This window comes from Arachis ipaensis, chromosome B10 (genome assembly GCF_059453495.1).
Source record: "Arachis ipaensis isolate K30076 ecotype BB chromosome B10, ASM5945349v1, whole genome shotgun sequence".
NCBI classification, from domain to species: Eukaryota; Viridiplantae; Streptophyta; class Magnoliopsida; order Fabales; family Fabaceae; genus Arachis; species Arachis ipaensis.
The window spans coordinates 59,413,923-59,440,415 of NC_142435.1; positions in this window are offsets into that span (position 1 = coordinate 59,413,923).

Genomic DNA, 26,493 nt, shown 5'->3' on the forward strand with positions numbered 1-26,493 from the left:
CACCGCGCCAAACGCCGTCACCACCACCGCCAGCCACCGCACCAAACACCATCACCACCACCGCCAGCCACCTTTCTGCCCACTCTCATTCTATGGCCTTCCAGGTTCCGCAGAACGTCACTCTTTTATCTATCCGTAGTTAGTTCATATTTTTCTGTTTATGTTCATGTCTAGGCTAGTTAGATATGCGTGCTGTAGTGGATTTTAGGTTGTTAGGTAGTCTAGGATGTGGTTAGTGGATTTAGGTCTGTTTAATTACACCGTTCGTGTTTATTGCTTTATGTTTTTGCAATCCTGCTGCTGCTATGATGTTTGTTCATATGCCGTAATTTCTTATTTCATGCTGCTCTTTACTCTGACTTTTCATGATCATACTCTTTATATGTAATTGCAGCTTTATTTTTGATTCATATGAACTATTCTGTGCTGTTTATTTTTTGGGACAGTCCAATTTTAGCCGGAATGCTGCCCAAATTTCTGTAAAATATTTCCCTTCATGTCTTGGTTTTGGCATTTTCAACTGTGCTTTCCTTATATTTCACCAAACCAATTCATGAATGCTTAGGCACGCATTCTTATTTTCTTTGATCTCCTGGTTCTAAATTGCAATTTTGATGTTTGATTCTATTTTTTGTTATTTCTATATCTATCTGAATCATCATCCACTTGTTTTCCTTGTTTGGTTTTGAGTTACTTATCACTTCTAATTGTGAATGCTTGTTACTTAAAAAAAACTTATCCTTATGCCACTTACCTTAACCCATTTTTCACTAACTCACTAATTCTAATTTTCTGACACTCTTTTTCAATTCTAACCAAACTCACCTTTTAAAATCTCTTTTCTGGTTTTTCACTTTCTTTTAACTTTTTATCCATAGCATACTGATAATTTTTTCTACTTAACATGCCTTCTATTACATTTTGGATTGTGAATTCTTCCTTTCAAACTTTTCACTCCTATACAATCCTTAATGCACATTCACTTAACTCATTTACCTCATTCTAATTCTCCTTTGCCACTTTGTGTTTCTTTTGACTATTTGCCTATTTGTTTTCCTATTTTTATTATATCCTGGTTTTCTGTTTTTCAGGATGTCAGATTCCCAGAGAAAGGGAAAAGGAAAGGCTACCACTGGCAAACGTAAAAGAGGAGAATCATCTTTGTCTATCATAGATGTCATGCATGATGCCTCCTGGCGGGAGAAAAACTTCACCCCGTAGGAGAAGGCCGACCAGCTACTTCCCGCCACTGATCCGATTAAATTTGCCAACCGATACTTTGGGCTTAAGTATCCGGTGTTTGCAACCTCCAGTAACCTATACCTGGAGAGAACTTTGAAGATCCCAGAAGAACTCCAGCAGTACACCTCAGATCAAATCAAACAAAGAGGCTGGTTCTTCCTGGAGAGAAACCTGACAGAGGTCAATGCATCTTGGGTTAGGGAATTCTACTGCAACTACTTCAAAACTTCCCTAGATGCAGTGAACCTCAGAGGGAAGCAGATTCTGGTTACTGAGGAGGCGATAGAAGATGTTCTGAAACTTCTGCCTAAGACTGATCAGACAGATGGTTATCAGAAAGCTGAGGAGGATATGCGCTTTATGCGATTTGACTGGGATGCAGTAAAGGCGAGGATGGCCCTTGACCCGACAGTTCCTTGGATCATAGGTCAGAACACCACCATGCCCAAGGGGATCAAGCGGATTTACCTGAACGATGAGGCTCGGCTATGGCATCAGATATCCAGCAATTACATTATGCCGAGTACTCACGAGACTGAGATACCAGCCGCTATGATCACCCTCCTTTGGTGTGTGATGGAGGGTAAGGACCTATACCTGCCACGCTTTATTCGGCACTATATGGCCAGGATCCACGTCTGAGGCACTCTTCCCTTTCCCTATCTGGTTACACAGCTGGGCCGTCGAGCTGATGTGCCATGGGAGGATGCTGATGAGAGGCCACCTGCTGCAGAATGCAAGAAGATTATCCTGCACAGCAGGAACTTTCTGGCCTTGGGCTACAGACCTCCATTCCTGACTGCCACTGCTGAGATAGCCACACCTTCTGCTGGCCCCTCTTCCTCCACAGCCACACCTGCCACCACCACTGCACCTCCACCTGCCCTAGAGCCCATCTATCATCTAGTGCACCGCTTGTTTCGACGACTTGACCAGATGGAGCGTCGCAACAAGCGACACTATGAGCACCTGAAGCTGATGATACGCTCTGGCGACATCCCCTCCGAGCCTGACACACCATCCGAGGCATCTGAGGAGGAGGCGGATGATCCCGAGGCTGAGACCCATCCCCAGGGAGACACAGAGCAGGCAAGCACAGAGCAGGCTACACCACAGGCAGAGGTTCCACATAAGATTCAGGCTGCAAATCCTGAGATCCCTATCCAGACAGCACCTCTTCTGCAGCAGCCAGTTCCTCAGACCACCACCACAGAGACTCCAGCTACCATTCCTTCCAGTGATGACACTCCTTCACACCCCGCTTGACTGAGCATCAGGGACGATGCTACATTTTAATTGTGGGGAGGTCGCCATCTCTGGCATTTCTTTTTTGGTGAACCACTACATACTCTTTTCTTTTATTTTGGCTATTTTTCTCTTTATTTTTATTTTTATTTTCTGAGTACTTATACACTGCTACTTTTATGTATTTTCATTCTGTTTCTGCATTTTGCAGTTTAGTTCATATTTTAGTTATTTAGTTTAGCTTGCAATTCTAACTTATTAGTTATAGAAACTATGGATTAATTAGTATAGTTGACCCTTTTTAGCATAAGATAGCTTAGTTAAAATTGAAAATATAAAAAGGAAGTAAACTAGAGACTTTAACAGAATTAAAACAATCCACACACCTTGTATATATAGCATTACATGTTAGTTAGTTAACAACATTTCATCAAGGAGAAACACTAGAACTTTAAAGCCACCTTAAGTTTTACATTGAGAATAATGGGAATTTTTAACTAAACCTGCATGACATACATAACTGATAAATGATTTTTGAGCTAGAGAACATACAGCCTGTGAGTTTTGAGCTTAATTGTATGGTTACATTCAAACCATAATTTTTATTCCTGTGTGTTCCGCCCTTCTTTTATATTCTGATGTTATTTACTTTATTTTAATCTATATGTCCGATTATAAAATATAAAGATACATACCAAGAGAGTGACTGAGGCCATTGTTTGATTTTAGCTCACTTTATCCCAAAATAGCCTACCTTTCACATCACCCTTGTTAGCCCCCTTGAGCCTTTAAATCCCTTTTTTATTCTATAAACCACATTACTAGCCTTAAGCAGAAAAACAAATAAAAATCCCAAGTTGAATCCTTGGTTAGCTTAAGATAGAAAATCTTGTATAGTTTGAAATGTGGGAAACCTATTGGGAACATGGATGATAAAAATAAAAGGTAGCAGAGTTGAAAAGAACAAAAATAAATCAAAATGAGAATTTTTGGGAAGCATGCTCATGAGAAATCAAATTGAAAGAATTACCATGTGCATTCAAAAAAAAAAAGAGAGAGTTATTTATTTTTCAAGCATATGAATAAGGGGATACAAAAGAATTCCCCAAATGCAAAAATAAAAGCAATGCACATGGGATAAAAATAAAAATTGAAACATGAGCATGTAACATCAAAAGTGGGAAAAGATGGGAAAACAGGTAAAGTAGTTTTGTTTTACTAAGTATGTATGTTAGGTGAGATCTTAGTCTAATTGAGGATTCACTTATTAGCTCACTTAGCCTTATACATATATCCTTACCTTTACCTTGGCCCCATTACAACCTTAATTAAAGACCTCATGATTTTTGGTATGTCTATATTCTATAATTGTTGATTGGTTAGATGAAGAACAAAGTTATAGAAAGGAAGAATAAAAAGAAGAATAGAGTGATTAACCCAATAAACACTGAGTGACTAGAGAGTAAACACAAATCCAGTGAGGGTTCAATAGCTCATTAACATTTATCTCTGTTTAAATTATTTAATTGTCTTGCAAATTTGTAAAATGCTTTTCTCTCCCATCTCAATTGTAAAGGCACTATATTACTATCTAAGGTTAGGCTATATATATATGTATATGATGACTCCTTGAGAATGTGAATTAATTCAACTACATGCAAGCCTTATATACAAGTGAGTGAATAAAAATTAGAATTGCATGATGCATGACTCATTTAGGTAGTTGCATTTAGGTTAGATTGCATTGCATGACATTCCACCACTTTAACCTTACTCATTACCTTGGACTTAGCATGAGGACATGCTATTGTTTAAGTGTGGGGAGGTTGATAAACCCATATTTTATGACATATTTTGTGCGTAGTTTGAGTGATTTATTCAACCCTTTTACCCACTTATTCATATTAATTGCATGGTTTTACTTTCCCTTCCTTATTATGTGATGTATGTGAAAAACATGTTTCCTATGCTTTTAAATTAATTATTTTAATTACCTTTATCTCCATTGGATGCCGTGATTAGTGTGTTGAGTAGTTTCAGATCCTCTAAGGCAGGAATGACTTAAAGGATGGAAAAGAAAACATACAAAAATGGAAGAAAAGCGCAAAACGGAGTTTCTGAAGAAACTGGCATCCACGCGATCGCATGGGGACGCATGCCAAGCGCGAATCAATAGTGATGCAGCCGCATGACTGACGCGACCGCGCGCCTTAAGCAGAACACATATGACGCGGCCGCATTACCGATGTGACCGTGTGACAAGAAAAGCTCTGAATGACGCAACCGCGTGACCCACGCGGACGCGTGACAGAGGCCACGCACCAGAAATTGCAGAAAACGCTTATAGCGAATTCTGAAGCCCTTTTTGGCCCAAATCCAAGTCCAGAAGGCATAGACCAGAGGTTATGAAGTGAGGGAGTGCATCCATTCAAAGAGAGCTCGCCAATTTAGTTACTTTCCATGATTTAGATTTAGTTTGGAGAGAGGTTCTCTCTTTTCTCTTTAGGATTAGGATTTAGATTTAGGATTTTTATTCGCTTTCAGGATTATCTCTTTTGGTCAGGTTCAATATTCCTTTTATTTACTTTTGCAAGTTACTTTATGAATCCTTTCATGTTACAGATCACTCTTTTATTAATGTTATTTGAGGTATTTCAGTTTAATATTGATTTCTTTTATTTATGCTATTGTTGCTTTTACTCTGAAGACACTTTTATTCCAGTAGATTTACTTCCCCTTTTGGTTTTGGTTAAGAAATCAATAACTCAGGATTTGTCAAACTCAAACACGATTGATAATTGTTATCTTGTTAATTGAATTGAACTTCAATAATCCCAACCTTTTCTTAGGAAATAAATAGGATCCGAAGATCAAACCAATTAATTCCTTGACCTTCCTTTATATTAGTAAAGGCTAACGAAGTAGAATTAAGATTCAATTATTATCATCATTGATAAGGATAGCCAGGATAGGACCTCTAATTTCTCATACCTTGCCAAAAGTTTGCCTTACAGTATTTATTTATTTTTAATTGCCATTTAAATTATTTGTCATATTTGTTCCTCATTCTTGAAACCCCAAATTTACAATCTCCATAACCAATAATAAGAACATACCTCCCTGCAATTCCTTGAGAAGACGACCCGAGGTTTAAATACTCGGTTATCAATTTTAAAAGGGGTTTGTTACTTGTGACAACCAAAACGTTTGTATGAAAGGACTTTTGAAGGTTTAGACCACGCAAAAGTTCCTCTCATCAGTGTTTGCCATGAGTGTTGATCATACGCAATTGGTTCCTCCCTAAATTAATTCTTCCACTCCATGAAGCAGTCCCAATTTGGATTCATCATACCCTACGAAACATTCACAACCAAGCTCCAAGCAACAAGGGTGATAGCTCATAGAGAAAGTAGTAAATAAAAAAAAGGCATTAAGAAAAAAGAAAAACAAGAACCTAATTATCAACAAAAACAACAAAATAACAAAAAAGTAAGATATTTACACTATTAACATATTTACATCAACCAAAAGATATAACACCGATTGCATCCCCGGCAACGGCGCCAAAAACTTGATGAGATGATTTTTGCTAGTCTAGAATTTCACAAAATAGAATATGTTCGTTGTAAGTATAGCCTAGATCAACAAACAATGCTCTCAATCAAAGTTTAATTTTCAAATCAATAATTAACCGAGATCAAGAGTACTTCAACCTCTGGTCGTTCTCCCTAGGATGCAATTAGAAGTGTTTCTCTTTCGGTTGTTGAGGCAAAAAGGGGTCTTGTAATCAAAGAACTAAAGATTAAAAGAACTAAGAAATGAAATAATAGGATTGAGTAAAAATTGTTAATTCATGCAAGTAAAAAGGGAATGAGATCAAAACTAGTGAAAATGCTATAAATGCAATAAAGAGCCTTGACTTGGGAATGAGGATCCAAGGAATCCTATCATCGCCATAACCACAACTATGGTAATTATGATGATTCAATCTCACCTAGTCAACCCCAACCATCGAGAAGTAAGTCAAGCCAGCATAATTGACCTTAATCCATAAGTCCTAGCTAACTTACCAAACTAGTTGATAAAAGGCTAGCGTCAATGGAAACAAGAGTCAACTAACTACCCAAGAATTACCACTAAATATCAGACATTATGACTCTAGTATCCTAGGAACTCAAACCACAAGCCAATGTGGGAAAATCTACTCAAAATCTAGAGTTGGCATTTTCACAAACACCTTGTGTGCATAAAAGTAAAACATGGAAAATTATAAGGAAAAATAGAAAGCTATAACTAACTATGCACAAAATCAATAATAAACATCCAAACAAACATAAAGAAAGCATAAAGAATTAAATTCATCAATCAAAACTTCAAGAAACTCAAAATTGCAATTATAAACAAAGTAACTTGAACCATAAGAACATAAAAGCAAAAGTGATGTAATTAAAGAGGAAATTGAAAGTACTTACAATTAAAGAAGCAAAATCCAAAAGAAAAAAATGTTACATGAAGATGGAAATAAAACCCTAGGGGAGTAATTTATATTCTACTCCTACTCCTACTCCTACTATATGAACTATGGAAAAATAAAGTCTAAGTCCTAATGCCGTCATATGTGTTGATTCTCCCCTCATATAGCACTTCAATTCAGCATTGGAGCCTCCAAAATTGGGCCAAAAGGCCTCAGAAATCGCAAAGCACATGTTTCACTAATGCAATAACGTGCAGGGACCTGTGCGTACACAAAGATGTGTGCGTACGCACACTTTGCTGTTTTGGCTCCTGTGCGTACGCACAGGTACTCGTGCCCACGCACACATGCAAATTTCTTCTAGTACGCACGCACACTTGTCTGTGTGTGGTTTCCCTTGTTTTCTTCATGTTTTCTCCCTTGTACATGCTTTCTTCCACCTTTGCCTATCCATTCTTGCCAAAATGACCTGAAATCACTCACAAAACATATCATGGCATCGAATGGCATAAGAGTTGAATCAAAATCACTCATTTAGGCACAAAAATGCATGTTTGCACATTTAGGTTCATTTTAGGGAGAAAACACAAAAGTATACTATTTTGTTGCTTAAGTGTGAGTTCATGTGCTAGAATCCATCCAAATTGAGTCAAAATATATCATCAAATATGGACTCATCAATTCCCCCACACTTAAACAATAGCATGTCCTCATGCTAAACCAATAAGGAGAATAATCAATGGGATAATCAATTTATTCAGTGCAACTATCTATATTCATGCAAGTATGTATTACTATATATATATATATATATATATATATATATATATATATATATGTATATAATGTCCTATGAAATTGGTGTAAACAAACAATCAAATTTCCAAGCAAGTGTATAGACATATAAGGCTAGGCAAAGAAATAACTCAATGCAATAAAAAATCTAAAGAATTGATTTACTCATAAAAAAAATGAAGCAACTTGCAAGAATTCATGATAAGAGGTATGGAAACATAGAGTTGAGTGATCGAACCCTCGCTAGGTGTGTATACACTCTAATCACTCGGTGTCTAGGGTCAATTCACTCAAATCTCCTTTAATCATCTTTTCAAGGATTTACCTTTCATCTAACAATCAACAAATATGTGATGCATGAATGCAAGTATCATTAGGCCTTTATAGGGTTGTAATAGGGTTAGGGTTAAGGTAGGATAAATATGGCTTAGTGGACTAAGGAATTGGATCTTTGATTAGCTCAAGTGTCCAACTCAACCAAATAACAAAATATGCACCCTAACTTCCCATAATCACACTTTTTATATACATTCATGCATCCTTTTCATCCAAATCTACACATGCACTTCTTATTCATTCTTTTTTCTTTTTCTTTGGGATGCCTTTTGTCTCATCTTATTATTATTATTATTATTATTATTATTATTATTATTATTATTATTATTATTATTATTATTATTATTATTATTATTATTATTATTATTATTTTTCATTTCATTTTTTATTTTTTTTAGGAGAAATGCATATGGTTAACGCAACTCAACCAAATAACAAAATATGCACCCTAACTTCCCATAATCACACTTTTTATACACATTCATGCATCTTTTTCATCCAAATCTACACATGCACTTCTTATTCATTCTTTTTTCTTTTTTTTTTGGGATGGCTTTTGTCCCATCTTATTATTATTATTATTATTATTTTCATTTTATTTTTCATTCTTTTAGGACAAATGCATATGGTTAACGCAAATTGATTCATGAATGTGCACCCATTTCACAAAATTTTTCTTTTTCAATGTATACCCAATACAAACTTTTTCATTCACTACCAATGTTTTCCAAAAGTTCTCCCACACTTAAATGAAATACACTCTTCAACCTAAGCTAATCAAAGATGCAATTCAACGTAATTCATGATTTTTCGCTTAGGGTTGTGATATGGTAACAATTAGAACAAGGGGGATTAAGAGTCTCAAAAGGGGTCTCCCACCTTGGACTTTTAGTTTATGTCCTTAAGTTGGAGAATTAGGAAGCTTTTTGTCATGGTGGTTTATGCTTGTATTCATCCTTGAACCTCCAAGGATGCTTACTCCTTAAACGGTTGTCAGAATTTCCAACCGTCTTCACCAAGCTTGGGTGAAGTTCTTCCCAAGATATGAGCTCCCAAAATTGGCCTTCATGTTGTGATCCGGGATCCTATATCTTATTTTCACACCCGTCGTCTAACTGATCATCATTGTTCCATCCGGGTGGTAGGCACGTAGAATTCTCCTTAGAGCACCAAATCTTACTCCTAGACCCAAACAAGTTAGCACTCCTCCAACCATGGTGCCTTTGCCTTAAGTGTTCGACCTTAATGAGCCTAACATGAAACTTCCAACTACTACACAACTTCCTCTTACTCTTAACTCCATAAAGAGCTCTTAGTTGCCCATTCGTTTCAAGCAAACCATATTCAAGTGAGAAAGTAGAGCTTAGGAATAAGAATTTTACCCACTTGAATGAAAGAATGGATGGCGATGGCTTGGGGAGAAGTGTTTCCAATGGCCTTACAAGTTCCACTCCCTTGTGTTCTTCTTTGGTGACTTCCACCTCTTAACAACTTCCTTCAACTTCTCCTTGCTTGTCAACTTCTTCCAAATCCTCCTCATCATCAATTAAATCAAATCTTGGAGGTTTTGTGAAGTCCACTTCAACATCAACTTCACACTCAATGGAAGAGTCTTCAACAAGGTCACCAATGTCACTTGGTGTAGGGTTGTCTTTAATGACCTCTAATTCATGCCCAATGGGAGAGGATTCAATTATAAATAATAATTCATCAATGATCGAATGCATCTCTTGATCAACCTCTTCAAAATCTCCAACTGTGAGAGGCTTTGGAGGTTGTACACCCTCCTCAACATCAACATCAAGCTTCTTGGAGGGAGGTTCTTGAGATTCCCATGGTGGTTCCGCATCTCCTAAGTCTTCAACCACTTCTTCCTCTTCTTCAACAATGATGACTTCGTCCAATTGCCCTAATACAAACTCCAATCCCTCATTTCCATCGAATTTTCCAATCTCTCCTTCATGCTACACTCTTCTATTGATTCTCCATAATTGGCAATGGGATTGCCTTGAGTGCATGAGAATCGGAAGATTGAAGCGTTCACTACCTTGGTCAAGGTAGCCACAAGTTTTAGTACGTCCTTTTTCATCTCATCTTATGTTTGAAGGAATAAAGTAAGAGAATCATCTATTGGGACTTGGGGTGGATAGGAGGGCTCATTATTTTGGAGAAAGGGTTCGTAATAGGAAGGTGGTTCTTCTTGATGAAAATATGGAGATGGTGTGTATTGAGGTGGTTCTTAGGGGTAATTGTGTTAGAATATGGGTAGTTCTATAGGTTTTCTCTTATAATGGTCACAAGGATGAGGTAAGGGTGATTGGTTATATGATGGTTGAGGGTCATAGGAAGGTGATTGGTAAAGAGAGGCTTGTGAGTATGGTTGAGTGCTATGTTGAGGGTGAGGTTCATAGGCATATGGTTGTTGATAGTCACAAGGGGGTTCACCATATCCATTAGATTGATATGCGTTAGGAGTGGTATTATACCCATAAGAAACCGGCGGAGGTTGTTGCTAAAAAGGTTGTCCATAAGCTTGAGGCTCCTCCCACCTTTGATTGTTCCATCCTTGATGCATATTCTCATTGTAATTTTCACTTCTTACACAATAATTGTAACCACACTCATAGCTAAATGGGTGAGAATTCATAGTAAAAATAGAAAATAAAAACAAGAACTAATAAGAAACAAGAAAATCAAATCCTACAACTAGCAAAAACTAGCAAACAAACCAAGAATCAAGCTATTCACAATATTAACATATGTACAATAACCAATAACAAGGCACACAATTGCAATTCCCCGACAACGTCCCCATTTTGATGAAGAAAAAATTGGTTGGTGAAGAATTTCACAAATAAATCTCGTTGCAAGTATAGTTTCTAAACCAACAAATGATCCTCAATCAAAAATTTGGTTGTCACAAGTTCAACCCCAATAAAATAACCGAGAGTATTAGTCCCGGGTCGTTCTTCCTAGGAATTACAATGAAGTGCTTTATTATTGTCTATGAAAGAATGTTTTGAGGTTTTTGCAATAAGGAACAAGAAATGTAAATAGCAAAAGAAATAAACTAATATCTAAGAAAGCTCTTGGCAATGCATGAGAACTAGAAGTCCTATCCTCATTATCATCATCAATTGTGACAAGAATTGTCCATTGCCCCACTTAGTTAACCTCTAACTATAAGGAAAAGTCAAGTGGATATAGTCAACTTGAGTCCACAAGTCCTAGTCAAATCATAGTGAAGGACTAGCCTTAGTGAAATTCAAGTCAACTAGCAACTTCCAATTGTCAATCAACAAAAGAGTTTGATAACTCAAGAGTCTCCAATTACTCAACCTAAGCCAAGAGGAGAAAAATCTACACTAAAACCTAACCAAGTATTTTATCAAATACTTGGAAGGCATAAAAGAAAAGTATTGTAAAATGGCAAGAAATATAAAATCTAACACTACCAAATGCAAGGAAATAACAAGAACAAAGCAATTAAAGAATAAAGGAACATAAAACATAAATTGCATGAATTGAAATCAAAGGAAACAAAAGTGCATGAACATAAAAATTACTAGAATAAGAAATTAACAAAAGGAACTAGAAGAGTAAAGATGTAGCAACAAGAAATTGAAAGGAAGGGTAGATGAAAACAAGAATTAAAATCTAGATCTAAGAAGAAATTTGAATCTAATCTAACCTAATTCTAGAGAGAAGAGAGAGCTTCTCTCTCTAGAATTCTAATCTAAAACATGATAAAAGCTAAACTATGACTATTTAGTTCATTTCCTCCTTAATCCTTGGGTTCAATAGCATCAGAAATGAGTTGGATTGGGCCCAAAATGAGCTAGAAATTGCTGGCCATGTTTTGCCCAAAATGGTCCACGATGATCCAACAATGCGTGCACATTGAACGACAAGTACGCATCACCAAACGAAAAGAAACTATAAAAAATTTTATATCATTTCGAAGTCCCAGATGTTAGCTTTCCAACGCAACTGGAACCTCCTCATTTGGACCTCTGTAGCTCATGTTATGATCATTTTAGTACGAAGAGGTCAGGATTGACAGCTTAGTAGTTCCTTCATTTCTTCATGAGTTCTCCATTTTTACATGCTTGTCTCTTCATTTCTTCCATCCAATACTTGCCTTACGAACTTGAAATCACTTAACAAACATATCAAGGCATCGAATGGAATTAAAGTGAATTAAATTTAGCTATTTTAAGGCCTAAAAAATATATTTTCACACTTAAGCACAAATTTAGGGAGAATTACAATACCATGCTATTTCATTGAATAAATATGAGAAAAGTTGATAAAATCCACTCAATTCAGTATAAAATGTACCACAAAATAGTGGCGCATCGAATAGCAAAAATTAAAGAAAAGCTATAAAGAATAGGAAAGATAAGAATAGGGGAAATTCATTGGGATTGGGAGATGTTGTTCTCTTTGGATTAGATCTATATCATCTCTTCTTCAATCATGCAACTCATTGACCTCTTAGCAATCATGGTTGATTAAATCCTAATTCCTTGGTGATTCAGTCTCTTAAATCTTGATAATCAGCCAATTCCTTGGTCTAATTGCTCATAAAGAGAGATATGCTTAGTCCCTTATTATACCACACATTCTCATAGATCTAATTAATGGGTGAATTTCATGTCATAATGTCCAATCCCAAAACCCAGATCTACTCAAATCTGAGAAGGGATTTCAAGCATGGTTTCATGTTTTCTTTTCCAAGGTTCCCATGAAACCTTTTTTGCATTCAACCTCTTTCCCAAGATGATTGAACACTAGCATGAAGAACGAAATTCCTTCTTGCAAATCAAAGAGAAGATGAAAAGAAGAAGAAATTCACTATCATTAATCCATCAAGTACAACAGAGCTCCCTCTCCCAATGAGAGGGAGTTTAGCTACTCATTTCTTAGAGAAAAGTACAAGAGATGGAAGAGATGAAATGAAGTATAAGGTAAAACTAAAACTAGCTAGCAAATCAATCCACCAACCCCTCTTTAGTACTTCTAGGGGTATTTATACTACTCCTATCACTAGAATTAAAAAGTACAAAAGAGAAAAGAAAATTACAACTGAAAAGAAAATGAAAAACTAATGGAAATGAGTCATGCGCCTGGCGTGTGCTTGGTGTGTGATTGGCATGCCATGCCTGGCTCCTTAGCTTGGCTTGGCGTGTCACGCCTGGTTTCCCAAGTGGCAAGCCCTTCTCATGCAGCTTAACCTGGCATGCCACACCTTCAAGTTCAAGTGGCACGTCCAGGGTCTTTTCTTCCTTCTTTCTCTCTGGACTTTTGAACTAGCATGGCACACCAGGTCTGACGTGCCACGCCCATAGTAAGTTCCCTCTTCATCTTTCTGGAAACTTAAACTGGCGTGGCATGCCTAGGTCTGGCGTGCCATGCCCATAGTAAAGACTTCATCCTTCCTCTCTGGACAATAATACTAGCGTGCCACACCTAGCATTCAAGAGGCATGCTGATGAGGGAAAGATGATTCCACACAAACTCACTGGCAAGTGTACCGGGTCGCATCAAGTAGTAATAACTCACAGGAGTGAGGTCGATCCCACAGGGATTGATGGATTGAGCAACTTTAGTATGGTGATGAATTTAGTTAAGCGAAAATTTGATGATTTGGGGTGAAATTTGATTAACAAAAGTAAAACTGTAAGGAAATAAAATGCAGGAAGTAAATTGGCAGAATCTTAAATTGCAGAAACTTAAAGTGTAAGAAATTAAAAGAGCTAAAACTTAAATTGCAAGAAAGGTAAATAACTGAAAATTAAAGTGCAAGAAATTTAAATTGCTGAATCTAAATTGCCAGGAAACTTAAATTTCATGAAGAATAAAGGGATTTGGGTGCTGGGAATTAAAACAGAACTGGAAAATAATAAGTGCAGTAAACTAGAGAGCTCTCGGATGAAGAAATTCAAATCAGGATTTCAGTTATCAAAACAGAAATGAAAAATTGTAGAAGAATCAAAGAAGAATGAAAACTTAGATCAACTTTAAAATCCTAAAAGAGAAATTGACAATTGCAGAAGAATAACGAAAACAGAAAAAAAAAATTAGATCTCAATTGCTCTCTTAACAAAACAAAAAAGAAGAAATTGCAGAAGAAAGGAAAAATAGAAAGAAAACTAAGATCAGATCTCCAATTCTTAGAACTATAAAAAGGAAAAGAAATGACTTCAAGATGAAGAAATTCAGTAGAATTCTGCGATCCAAGTTCCCAGACCCAAAAAACAGAAAGTAAAAATTGCAGAAGAGAGAAAACAAAACAAAAATGAAAACTCAGATTTGATCAAATCTAAAATTCTAAAAGGAAATTTAAAAAAAAAGCTCTCTTGTGAAATCAAATTCTTCTCTACTTATACACTTTCCAATTCTGGCTTCACGTACTTGGAGTGGGCTTTTCGGCCTTGTATGAAGTGGGTCTTGATTGCAGCTTCCAGAGAAACATTGCGTTCTCAAAGTGAGTGTAGCATTCACTTTCCCATGCGTACGCGTCTCTGACGCGTGCGCGTTGTTGCTTTGCTAAAAACTCATCAAGCGTATGCGTGCTTCACTCTTAGGCGTCCTTTTTGCGTTTTTGTCCATTGACGCGTACGCGTCACATACGCGTGCGTGTCACTATCAAATCCAGCTTCAGCCATGCTTGCGCGCCACGCTCACGCGTACGCATCTTTAATAGCGTTCTCTTATTGAGCATTACGTTTGCTTAATGAACGCTACCCCCCGCGTGCACGGGGTAGCAAAATCTCAATTCCAGGCTTCAGCGCCAGCCATGCGTGTGCGTGCTTTATCCCAGATGCTCCATCGACGCATGCGCGTCAAGTACGCGTGCGCGTTGATTGCAAGACTTTGCCTCCAAATTTGAATCTACCCGAAAACGCTGCCTTACTGAACGTAGCGCTCTCTTTTGAAAACGAGCGCCAAACACTTCCACACGTACGTGTCATGCACGCGTACGCGTGGTTTTTCAAAAATTGCCCCTGACGCGTAAGCGTCCTATGCGCGTGCGTGATAAACCATTATTTTATGGTTTATATTGTGTTTAATTGTGTGGATTTATCAAACCTTTACCCACTTATTCACATGATTAGCATGTATTTACAATTCCTTACCAAAAATTACTCAATGATTGGAAACTTGCTTCCTAGAGACTTTTAATTATGTATTTTAATTCTCCTTTATTCCATTCGATGCCGTGACCCATGTGTTAAGTGTTTCAGGCTTTATAGGGCATGAATGACTTGGAAATTGGAGAGGAGGCTTGTAAAAATGGAAGGAACACAAGAAATTGAGGAGATGACCAGCGAGAAGTGACGCGGACGCATGGCTCGGGCGACCGCACGAAATAGAGGAAATTGCAGTGACGCGCTCGCATGCCTGACGCAAACGCCTGGATGACGCGATCGCGTGACGTGCGCGATCTGCAGAATCTGCAGAATTCGCTGGGGGCGATTTTGGGCCTTGTTTTGACCCAGTTCTCGGCCGAAAAAAGCAGATTAGAGCCAGGGAACATGCAGAGACCAAAAACAACAATTCATTCCTCATAATTTGAGTTTTAGATCCAACTTTACTCCTCCTCTAGGTTTTCTCTCTACACATTCAAAGTTCTTAGGATTTCGTTTTTATTACTTTTTGGATTGGGATATTGAGAAGAGTTATTACCTCCGCCAAGACTTCGTCATTCTAGTTTGTTTCCTTACTTGTCTCTTACTCTTCCATGTCCTTAATTTATTCAGAGTTACTATTGGATTATTTTTAGAATTTATTAATACAAGAATTATTTTTATCTTTAATTGGTCTCTTTGATTGTTATTATTTATCATGTTTCTCTTTATTTCTCTTCCTTATTTTGTGAAATTTACATTCATAATGAGCGAGTAGTTCCATAACTTGATTAGGAGATGATTGAAAGGAGAACCTTGAGTTGGAACACTCAATGGAAAAATTGTAATTGGGTTTATTATTGGATCACCCTCTAGTCACTGACACTAGTCCCTCCCAAGGGAGAGGATTAGGACTTGTGAATAGAAATTGCCATCCAACTTACTTGACTTTCCTCTACCTAGTAAGGGATAACTAAGCAGAACAACCTTTAATTATCATTTTGATCTTGGGAGAACTCTATCAAGGATAGGGCTTCCAACTAATCTACTCCCGGTCAAGGTTTTTATTTAAATTACATAAACTCTCTGATTTAATTTCTTGTTTATCAATTCAAACCATTTTAGAAAACATCTGATTAATAAAATAGCACACCTTTCTGCAACTCGTTGGGAGACGACCTGGGATTCATACTCCCAGTATTTTAATTCTAAGTTTGTGACAACCCCTTCTAAATTGATAAGCGAATTTTTGGTTGGTTAAGAACTATACTTGCAACGCATCTCTTATAATAATTTCTTAACTCACAAATTTCCGCTACGTCAATTTTTGGCACCGTTGCCGGGGAGTTGCAATAGAGTGCTAAGTTATTGATTGGAATTTACTTATTTGCATTTTATTTTATTTTGCTACTATGAGCTGTATGTTTCTCTCGTAGAGAAGGTCCATATAGATTAGAGAAGGCTGACCCATACGGAGTTTTCCACCTGAGTCATCCTTCAAGATCTGAATTCATCAAAGTTAATGGACATCACTTAAAGCTATATCATGGTGAGAAGGTGACAAAAAACAAGGAGTTAGAAATCTTCCTCTTGGAGGATCCACCCACAGCAGAAGACTAAGCTAGTGGAGCTCCAACTTAAGGACGTTAAAGCAAAGTGCTGGGTGGGAGACAACCCACCAGGGTATGATCGTTTCCTTCTTTTATTTCTTTATTTCCTTTCTCAATAACTCTTCTCAGTACTAGTGCCCATAGTTTACATCTTCATTTGAATATTTCATAAAAAAAGGGGGGGGGGGCATGCGACGCCACAGCGTCACCGACGCGTCCGCGTCGCAGGTGACTCAGAAAGAAAAATAAATCGAACAGAAAGTCACGCGGGAGTGTGGCTCGAGGCATGCTTTTGGCACAAATCACCCCACACGACCGCGTCGCTGACGCGTCCACGTCATATGGGAAAAATGCCTCCCACGTGTCCGCATCACCCATGCGGACGCGTGGCCTGAAATCGACGTCAAAAAGGGTGCATGGCCGAAAGTTGTGTTGGAGTGGTGCTGGACTGGTGCTAGGTGCATAAGCCTTACCACGCGAACGCGTGCCCCACGCGTCCGTGTCATATTCCAATATTGGCCACCCACGCGATAGCGTCCACCACACGACCGCGTCACCCTGGAATTTGGCAACAATGAGTTTCGAACAGAGAGTTGTGCGAGCGCGAGGCTGCCCTCGCGCCAGTAGCACAAAATGAGTCACGCGTCCGCGTGACTGACGCGACCGCGTCGATTCTTATAAGCGCCTTCCGCGCGAACGCGTACTCCACGCATCCGCGTCGCTTGCACTGCACAGCCTCTCCTAATCTGCCAAAATATCTTATCTTTCTGCCCCCCAAATCCTATTTTTTCTTTTCCCTCCTTATTTCTTTCTTTCCCTTTTCTTCCTTCTTCCCTCTTTCTCACCTTCTACTTTCTCTCTCTCTCACCACCATTATCAAGGTTTTTCTTTTCTTCATCCCTCCTTACTTTTCTATTCTTCTTTTTATTTTTATGTTTTCTTCTCCTTTTCTTTTTCTTTTTACTTGCATTATCCATGTTTTTCTTTTCTTTATTTTTCTTTTAATTGGTGTTGGAAATTTTCTAGGGTCATTATTATTCCTTATGATTTGCTTGTGGATTTTTAAGGACTTGTTTGGTAATTATATATTAATTTTTTAAGGGTTGCCTGCATGTTCAATTTATTATTTTCATTAGCTTATTTATCATGCATGCTATGTGTTTGTGAAAACACCCGTATGGCATTGTGTACTATTTTTAGATTTCTTTTAATCTACTACTCTATATGCTTGTTTTCACAAAACCCTTTTTTATATTTTATTAGTTAAATAAAATTGTTATTACAAACAGATTGTTAGTATGACAGACTTGGTAATCTAACTTAGACATTGAATGCTTGATCTGTGCTACTCATGCCTTTGCCGGCATGCCAATAAACACCCTGCATTTAATTGTCATCATATGCACTTGCTATATTTCCATTGTTGTTTCTCACATATAGTCATGACCATGTGTTAACATCATTTATCTTTTAATGTGCATTGATTACCACCTTTCCCGCCCTCTTCCTTGCTCCAACCCTTGACATTTTAACATACTTTTTCTTTTCTTTCTTTTAGGATGGCCACCAAGAAAGGCAAGGAGAAAGCTACTCCCAAACCACCCGCAAGAAGAGAAACAAAAAGAGCATTAGTGGCAGAGCCATCTTCAACTGCAGTTAAGCCCTCAACAAAAAGGATTAAGAGGATTATAAAGGTTGATGAAAAAGAGAAAGCCTTCCCAGCAAAGGACACTGCGCGATTTCCCAATCGCTACTGTGAGCAGATGTTCCCCATCCTGGCAGAAAGGAGTTACAACAACGAATATCTTCTTATCCTCTCGACCCGTATTGCTGAATTTGTTGAGCCGCAAATTGCATGAAGACAATGGGGTTTTCTACAGAGACGGCCACGGCAGGTTAATCTTTTCTGGGTAGTCGAGTTCTACTCCAACTTCCACCTGCCGACCCTGCAATCTATCTATGTCCGTCAGAAGCAAATCCCCATTACAGAAGAGGCCATTCAACGAACTTTAGATCTTCCCCCTACTCCAGAAGGAATGGACGTATTTCAAGAGGCCGCACTCAAGCGCCAGATGTACCAATTTGACTGGGACGCTGTTCTCAGAGTTATCGCGCTACCTGGCAGTAGATGGATCTACAGATACCATTGTTCCCCTCTTAAGGGAATATTGGCTTCTGCACTTACCTTGGAGGCTCGCGTGTGGGCACAGATTATGTCCCATTACGTCTTTTCGAGCACCCACGAGTCCTCCTTCACTACAGACATGGCCGTTCTACTATGGTGCATCCTTACAGACCAGCCTCTGGACCTACCAAGACACATCCGGAATGCTATGGGACACGTACAAATTGCGAGCAACTTACCTTTTTCCGCCTTGGTTTCAGATCTCGTCTCAGCAGCTGGAGTCTCCTACAGAGCTGGAGACACGAAAGCCATGCTCCCACGGGATGATCAGTACGTCCCTAACGGGAAATATATTAGACTTCCAGCGGCCACTACAAGCCAGCCTACTGAACCGGCTGAAGACATTCCTCCTTCAACACCACAAGCACCTACAACAAACCAACTGCTCCATCAGATACTTGAGAGGTTGGATCGGCAGGAACACAAAGCAAAGCTAAGAGAGCGTCGTAACAAGCGTCGATTCACATACCTCAAGGAGCTATTTAAAGGAAAATACAGAGACTCAGACACCCCGGACTCCACTTCCTTTACCAGCATAGGGAGCCATGACGGTCTCGACTGTGGAGATACTTCTACCAGCTCACCTTTGTTCCTGATAGATGGCACCGAGGACGGTGCAAAGCCTTAAGTGTGGGGAGGTCGGTCAGTACCTGACTTCCGGAGGTAATTTCTCTTCCTTAACACCAATAAAATAGGATATTTAGTTAGTTTTTCTTTTATAGAATAGGATAAATTGCATAGTAATAGGTTAGCTGCATGCATGTTCTACTTGATTGAAAAGACAGTAAGCTTCTTCTAAGACCCTATTTTTAGAACAAAATTTCACTAATTTTAATTAAAACTTTTATGTTAAATTTGCTTGAAGTTGTATTTGGAACATAGTTTTTGAGCTAAAGAACACACAACCTGTGAGACTTTGAGCCTAAACACATGGTTACATTATTTAACCATAATTATTTTATTCTTGTGTGTTTACTTCTCTATGATTGTAATCTATATTTTGTTTCATCCTATATGTCCAATGTTTAATATATTTATATGCTTACATATGATTGAGGCCATTATTTGTTTAACTCACTTATCCAAATTAAGCCTACCCCTTAAGTTACCTTTGTTAGCCACTTTGAGCCTTTAAATCCCATTTGTTCTTTATTTTACCACATTACTAGCCTTAAGCAGAAAAATAATTATATATCCCAATTGAATCTCTGGTTAGCTTGAGGTAGAATTGTGTGTTAATTGAGTATGGGAAGATTGTGGGAACAAAAGATAATAAGGGAATGTATCATGATAATATAATGGGAATTTGGGTACCTACTCATGTGAATATTCAATAATTAAATAAGGGGACAAAATTACCCCAGTGCTAAATTAAAATTCAAAGATCAATGCATATATGATAAAATTAAAGAAAAAGTTGATACATGAGTATGGAATGTGAAAGAAAAAATTTTTGGGTAGCTAGGTGTGAAATTTAAGTTATAAAGAAAATATATGTGTGTTAGGTGAAAGCTTGGGTTAATTAAAGATTCAATTTATAAGCTTACTTAGCCATATATGTACCCTTACCCTTACCTTGGCCCTATTACAACCTTGAAAAGACCTCATGATGTTTGCATTGGTATATTAAATGATGTTGATTAGTTAGGAGAAGAACAAAAATTAGAAAGCATGATTGGAGAAGGATAGAGTGATTACCCTATACACTAGAGAGACTAGAGTGCGCATACATCATCAGTGAGGTTTTAATGCTTAAATTCTATGTTCCCTGCTTTCATGAGCTACCTTCTTGCATTTTTATCTGTTGCTACTGTATAAGAATTGAATTAGTGGAATTTGATTTGTAATTGTCTTGAAGAGCTTATTTACTTTTGACCAAGTGGACAAGAATCATATAGTTGCATTCACATATATAGGTTGCATTGCATTGCATGAGTTTTACATGTTCCTACTCATTTATTTTATCTCCTTCCACTAAGCATGAGGACTTGCTAATGTCTAAGTGTGGGGAGGTTGATAAACCATTATTTTATGGTTTATATTGTGTTTAATTGTGTGGATTTATCAAACCTTTACCCACTTATTCACATGATTAGCATGTATTTACAATTCCTTCCCAAAAATTACTCCATGATTGAAAACTTGCTTCCTAGAGACTTTTAATTATGTATTTTAATTCTCCTTTATTCCATTCGACTCCGTGACCCGTATGTTAAGTGTTCCAGGCTTTATAGGGCATGAATGACTTGGAAATTGGAGAGGAGGCTTGCAAAAATGGAAGGAACACAAGAAATTGAGGAGATGACCAGCGAGAAGTGACGCGGACGCATGACTCACGCGATCGCGTGAAATAGAGGAAATTGCAGTGATGCGCTCGCATGCCTGACGCGAACGCATGGATTGGATGCTGCCCCAGTGACGCGAATGCGTGGACGACGCGCACGCGTGGCAAGGCAAAACGCTGGATGACGCGAACACCTGGATGACGTGATCGCGTGACGTGCGCGATCTGCAGAATCTACAGAATTCACTGGGGGTGATTTTGGGCCCTGTTTTGACCCAGTTCTCGGCCCAGAAAAGCAGATTAGAGCCAGGGAACATACAGAGACCAAAAACAACACTTCATTCTGCATAATTTGAGTTTTAGATCCAACTTTACTCCTCCTCTAGGTTTTCTCTCTATACATTCATAGTTCTTAGGATTTCGTTTTTATTGCTTTTTGGATTGGGATATTGAGAAGAGTTATTACCTCCGCCAAGACTTCGCCATTCTAGTTTGTTTCCTTACTTGTCTCTTACTCTTTCATGTCCTTAATTTATTCAGAGTTACTATTGGATTATTTTTAGAATTTATTAATACAAAAATTATTTTTATCTTTAATTGGTCTCTTTGATTATTATTATTTATCATGTTTCTCTTTATTTCTCTTCCTTATTTTGTGAAATTTACATTTATAATGAGCGAGTAGTTCCATAACTTGATTGGGAGATGATTGAAAGGAGAACCTTGAGTTGGAACACTCAAGAGAAAAATTGTAATTGGGTTTATTGTTGGATCGTCCTCTAGTCACTGACACTAGTCCCTCCCAAGGGAGAGGATTAGGACTTGTGAATAGAAATTGCCTTCCAACTTACTTGACTTTCCTCTACCTATTAAAGGATAACTAAGCAGAACAACCTTCAATTATCATTTTGATCTAGGGAGAACTCCATCAAGGATAGGGCTTCCAACTAATCTACTCCCGGTCAAGGTTTTTATTTAAATTACATAAACTCTCTGATTTAATTTCCTGTTTATCAATTCAAACCATTTTAGAAAACATCTGATTAATAAAATAGCACACCTTTCTGCAACTCGTTGGGAGATGACCTGGGATTCATACTCCCAGTATTTTAATTCTAATTTTGTGACAACCCCTTCTAAATTGATAAGCGGATTTTTGGTTGGTTAAGAACTATACTTGCAATGCATCTCTTATAATAATTTATTAACTCACCAATTTCCGCTACGTCAGTGCGCGTCGTAAGTGAGCGTGGCGTTCATCATTTGAACGCAATGTTATTCTGCAGTGCTTCTCCTTCTCTTCATTTTCTCACCTAAAATCAACCAAACAAGCAATCAAAGTCTCACCAAAATCATAAGAATTTGTATCATTCATAATAATCACTTAATTCTTTAATAAATCTCATGATTTTGTATAAAATAAATGATGTTTGGTTGAATCAAAGTAATCATGAAATTCCACTCTAACCACTTACTTATTGTGCAAGAAAGTGCATAAAACCTAATGAAACAAATGAAAAATGCTTGTGAAACTAGCATAAGATGACTTGTCATCACAATACCAAACTTAAATCTTGCTTGTCCCCAAGCAAGCACTAAAACATGAGAAGAAATGAAATGAAACAGAAAAGCATATGTGTCCTTATTTAGCAGATAATTAACTTTGGTTCATGGGATTTTATGCAGATGTAATGCAGCTCAATTATTATCAGCTTCCAAATGTGAAATGTCTCTTTGAGGATTAACTAGAGTTGCTGCTATAATGCCTTGTTCTTTTATTGATCCCTGTTAGATTTTTCCTTCTTTCTTTTGCTTCAGAAACTCATTTCTTAATGGTAGCTGAGTGTCAAGTGTTGCAGTAGCTTTTTGGCTCAATTTTTCTCAACACCTCTTCACTACAGACACTTGGCACACAATTCTTCTTAGGAACATTGATGCCCAGCACCTCTTTGGGTTACTAAATGCTTTGTAACTAGGTGCTCTTGATAATGGACTTTCGGTTGGTAATCCCGGATTAGTTAATCCAAGTTGCCAAGTATTAAAAGACTCCTCAAAACCTAATTGTCCAAGCAGATCTTAGTACAAAAAGCACCACATGCATATGTTCTAAGGTCTAAGCTATTGGTGTCTAGCCTTGCTATTTGTTTTTTTCTTTTTTTGTTGCCAATTCTTGGCTTTTCTTTCTTTTTCCTTCTTACTTTTCCTCTTTTTCCAGGGATACTTATTAATTGAAGGATTTACAACAGCAACTAAGTTCACACTACAAGAGACATTCTATCATACAGCTTTTATTATTGAGCTTATCATCTAATCAAGTAATTACCACCACTGAACTTTATTTTTACTCCTACCACATTGGATAATTACTTCCTGTTTCAACATTTTCTCTTATTTATGCAGGGGGAACAAGACATATATTTAAGTAGATGAAATGATGCAAATATTCTGCTAGATCACTTAATTGAATAATAAAAGAAAAGACAGAAGACAAAATGCTGAACTTATTTAAAACATAGATATGCAAAACATAAAATCTTAATCATAAAAACTGCATAACTCGGTCTCAATTTGCAGATATGCATCTTCCTCATTTATTAAGATTATGAAGGAACTCCACCACCTCTATTTTTTGTGCTCTTTTCCTTTGCTAGACTCTCCTTTCTTCTTTGGCTCCTGCTTCCTCTTCTTGTTTGTTTCTTGTGGCTCTTCAGCAGGGCGTCTCTGAGGCCAAAACTGATCTACATGATCCCAAAATCCAGCATCCTTCAGCCTTTGTTCCATTCTTTCTATATTCCCACAGGCTCTTGCTCTTTGCTTGTTTACCAATTCCTGGCACTCGATGAATGGTTTGATCTCTCTATTTACCACTGGCATGCCACAGACTAGGTAGTTCAGCTTTGCTTGAGTCTCTATATCATAATCAATCCTGTCTAAGTGCCGAGCTTCTCCAACTGTGTGGTATATATTCTTCCATTGATAAAGATTCTTGAGGTACTTCTCCTGTTCAGCTTGTTGTTGAAACAATTTGTCGAATAATTCTTGTGAGTGACCAGATTATTCCCTTTGCTGCTCCAGAATTTTTGCTTGGAATTTTCTCTACTGGTCCATCATCTTCAGCTGGAAGTTTTCTTGTTGCTCTATCATCTTCAACTGCCAGTTCTCTTGCTCCTCCTGAGCCCTCAAATATTGCTCTTGTTGTTGCTCCTGTGCTCTCATATATTGCTGAGATATTTCTTTAATGGCTCTTTGCATTTGGCTTATGTCCATTGCACTAGAAGCTTGTCCCTCCCCCATTTGTGGTCTCCTTCTCCCTCCTTGGGGTCTTCTCTCTTGCTGAGTGTCAGTGTCAGTGGCACCTTCCATTCTTTGCTTGGTGATTTCTCTGCCTCCCTTTACCCGATCTGTATCTGCATCCTCAAAGAATACCCTTGCTCTATTGCACAGCCTCAAAATGATACTTGGGTGACCAAGTCTGCTTGATTTGCCGCTATCCTCAGCCATCTCTTTGATGCTGTCTGCTATGAGCTGTGAGATATTGATTTCTCATCCTTTGAGTATGCAGTATGTCAGAATTGCTCTCTTATTGTGACGTCTGATGTTTTTCCTCTTACCAACCTTTGGCCTCAGGTATAAGATCAATCCTCTTCAAGTAGCTTGGATCCTCATCTGAATCCCTTTCCCAGTCATTACCTTCCAAGCATAAACCATTTAGTAGCTCATCAGGATCATTCTCACTCTTCATTCTTTCATCAAAGCTAGGTTCTCCAAAGGGTATCACTCTTATTTGCAAGACCCTCATGATAGATGATAGGCTGAAATCCACATTAACCCCCCTGACATAGCTCTTGTAGGGATGGCTGGTTTTGCTTAGCCTTACAGTATTTGCATAAAACTCCCGTATCATGGTTGCACTTATGTCTGTAAGAGACTCACACAGGAGTTCCCATCTTCTCTGTTCGATTATCCTTCTTATAATGGGGTATTCTCCTTCTTTCAATCTGAAACCAATTTCTGGGATGACTTCTTTTGCTTTCATCAACCTATGATATCGTGACTCATGAAATTGAGACTTAAATCTCTTGTCATCATAGGTGGGTGGCTCAGTTTCAACTGGTTGCTTCCCTTTTTTCTTCTGGAGCTTGATGAGGCCATTTGAATGGGGGTGTAATGAGGTGTGAGAAGAAGATTTTGGATATAGCACGGCTTAGGATGAAGAAGAATGGAAGTGGATACTGTGTGATGTTCTTGATTGAAAGATATTGCATGAATAGATTATATTAACAAGGCAAAGATGTGTAAACTCAGGAAGTGTTACTTGCCAATTTATAGCAAGGATATGACTTATTGAAGCAAGCTGAAGGTAATGGTGGCTCGGTCATTTTCAAATGAAGGGTGAAGATTAATGAAAAATTGATGAAGGTGTTGTTGAGAGAGTGGGAATGAACGGTGTGCATGTAGAGATGGATGAGGACAAGGATCACCTCTTCATTGAGCCTAACGCTCGGTCACCAAGGTATTGATTCTTGTAGATTTGTGCTTCCCAACCATGCACATGTGACCTACTTTTTCACTTTGGGACAACTGTACATGGCATGGTGTTGTCCTTTCTTCAGTTTTCTTCATACCTATCCATTTAAATCAATGCAACAATAAGCAACAAGATTTGAGTTTAGCATGGTGGTGGTCAGCAAATAAAAAATATAGAAAAGCAAAAAAATATTTTTATATGTTCCTTATTTATGAATAACCAACTATGCCCCTTGGAAATTGCACAAAATTTTGATGAACACCAAACTTGTTTTCTGCCAAGTTGTTCATATGAGACCCACTTAATGTCTGTCATAGTTAGTATATTCATTACAATGAACATTTTATTTTCTTCCTTAATACAATAAATTCATAAATTGATGTAAGATGTGGTTTATCTATTTCATGAATTTGAGTCTTTGAGCAAATGTGACTTTCTTGAAATTCAAAGCATATGTGGAACATCAAACTTAATGTTTGGCTCTATACCTCAATAAAATGAATGAGTATATATCCTAAGATGGTTGTATGATCACTCGGAAAGCCATTTTAGAGTGCCTTCAGGCACACCAAACTTAGGAATCAGACATATGCTTCAAAACAATGTATGCAGCCATCAAATTTACTCATGAGAATTCAAATTTATGCTAGAAAAACCTTAA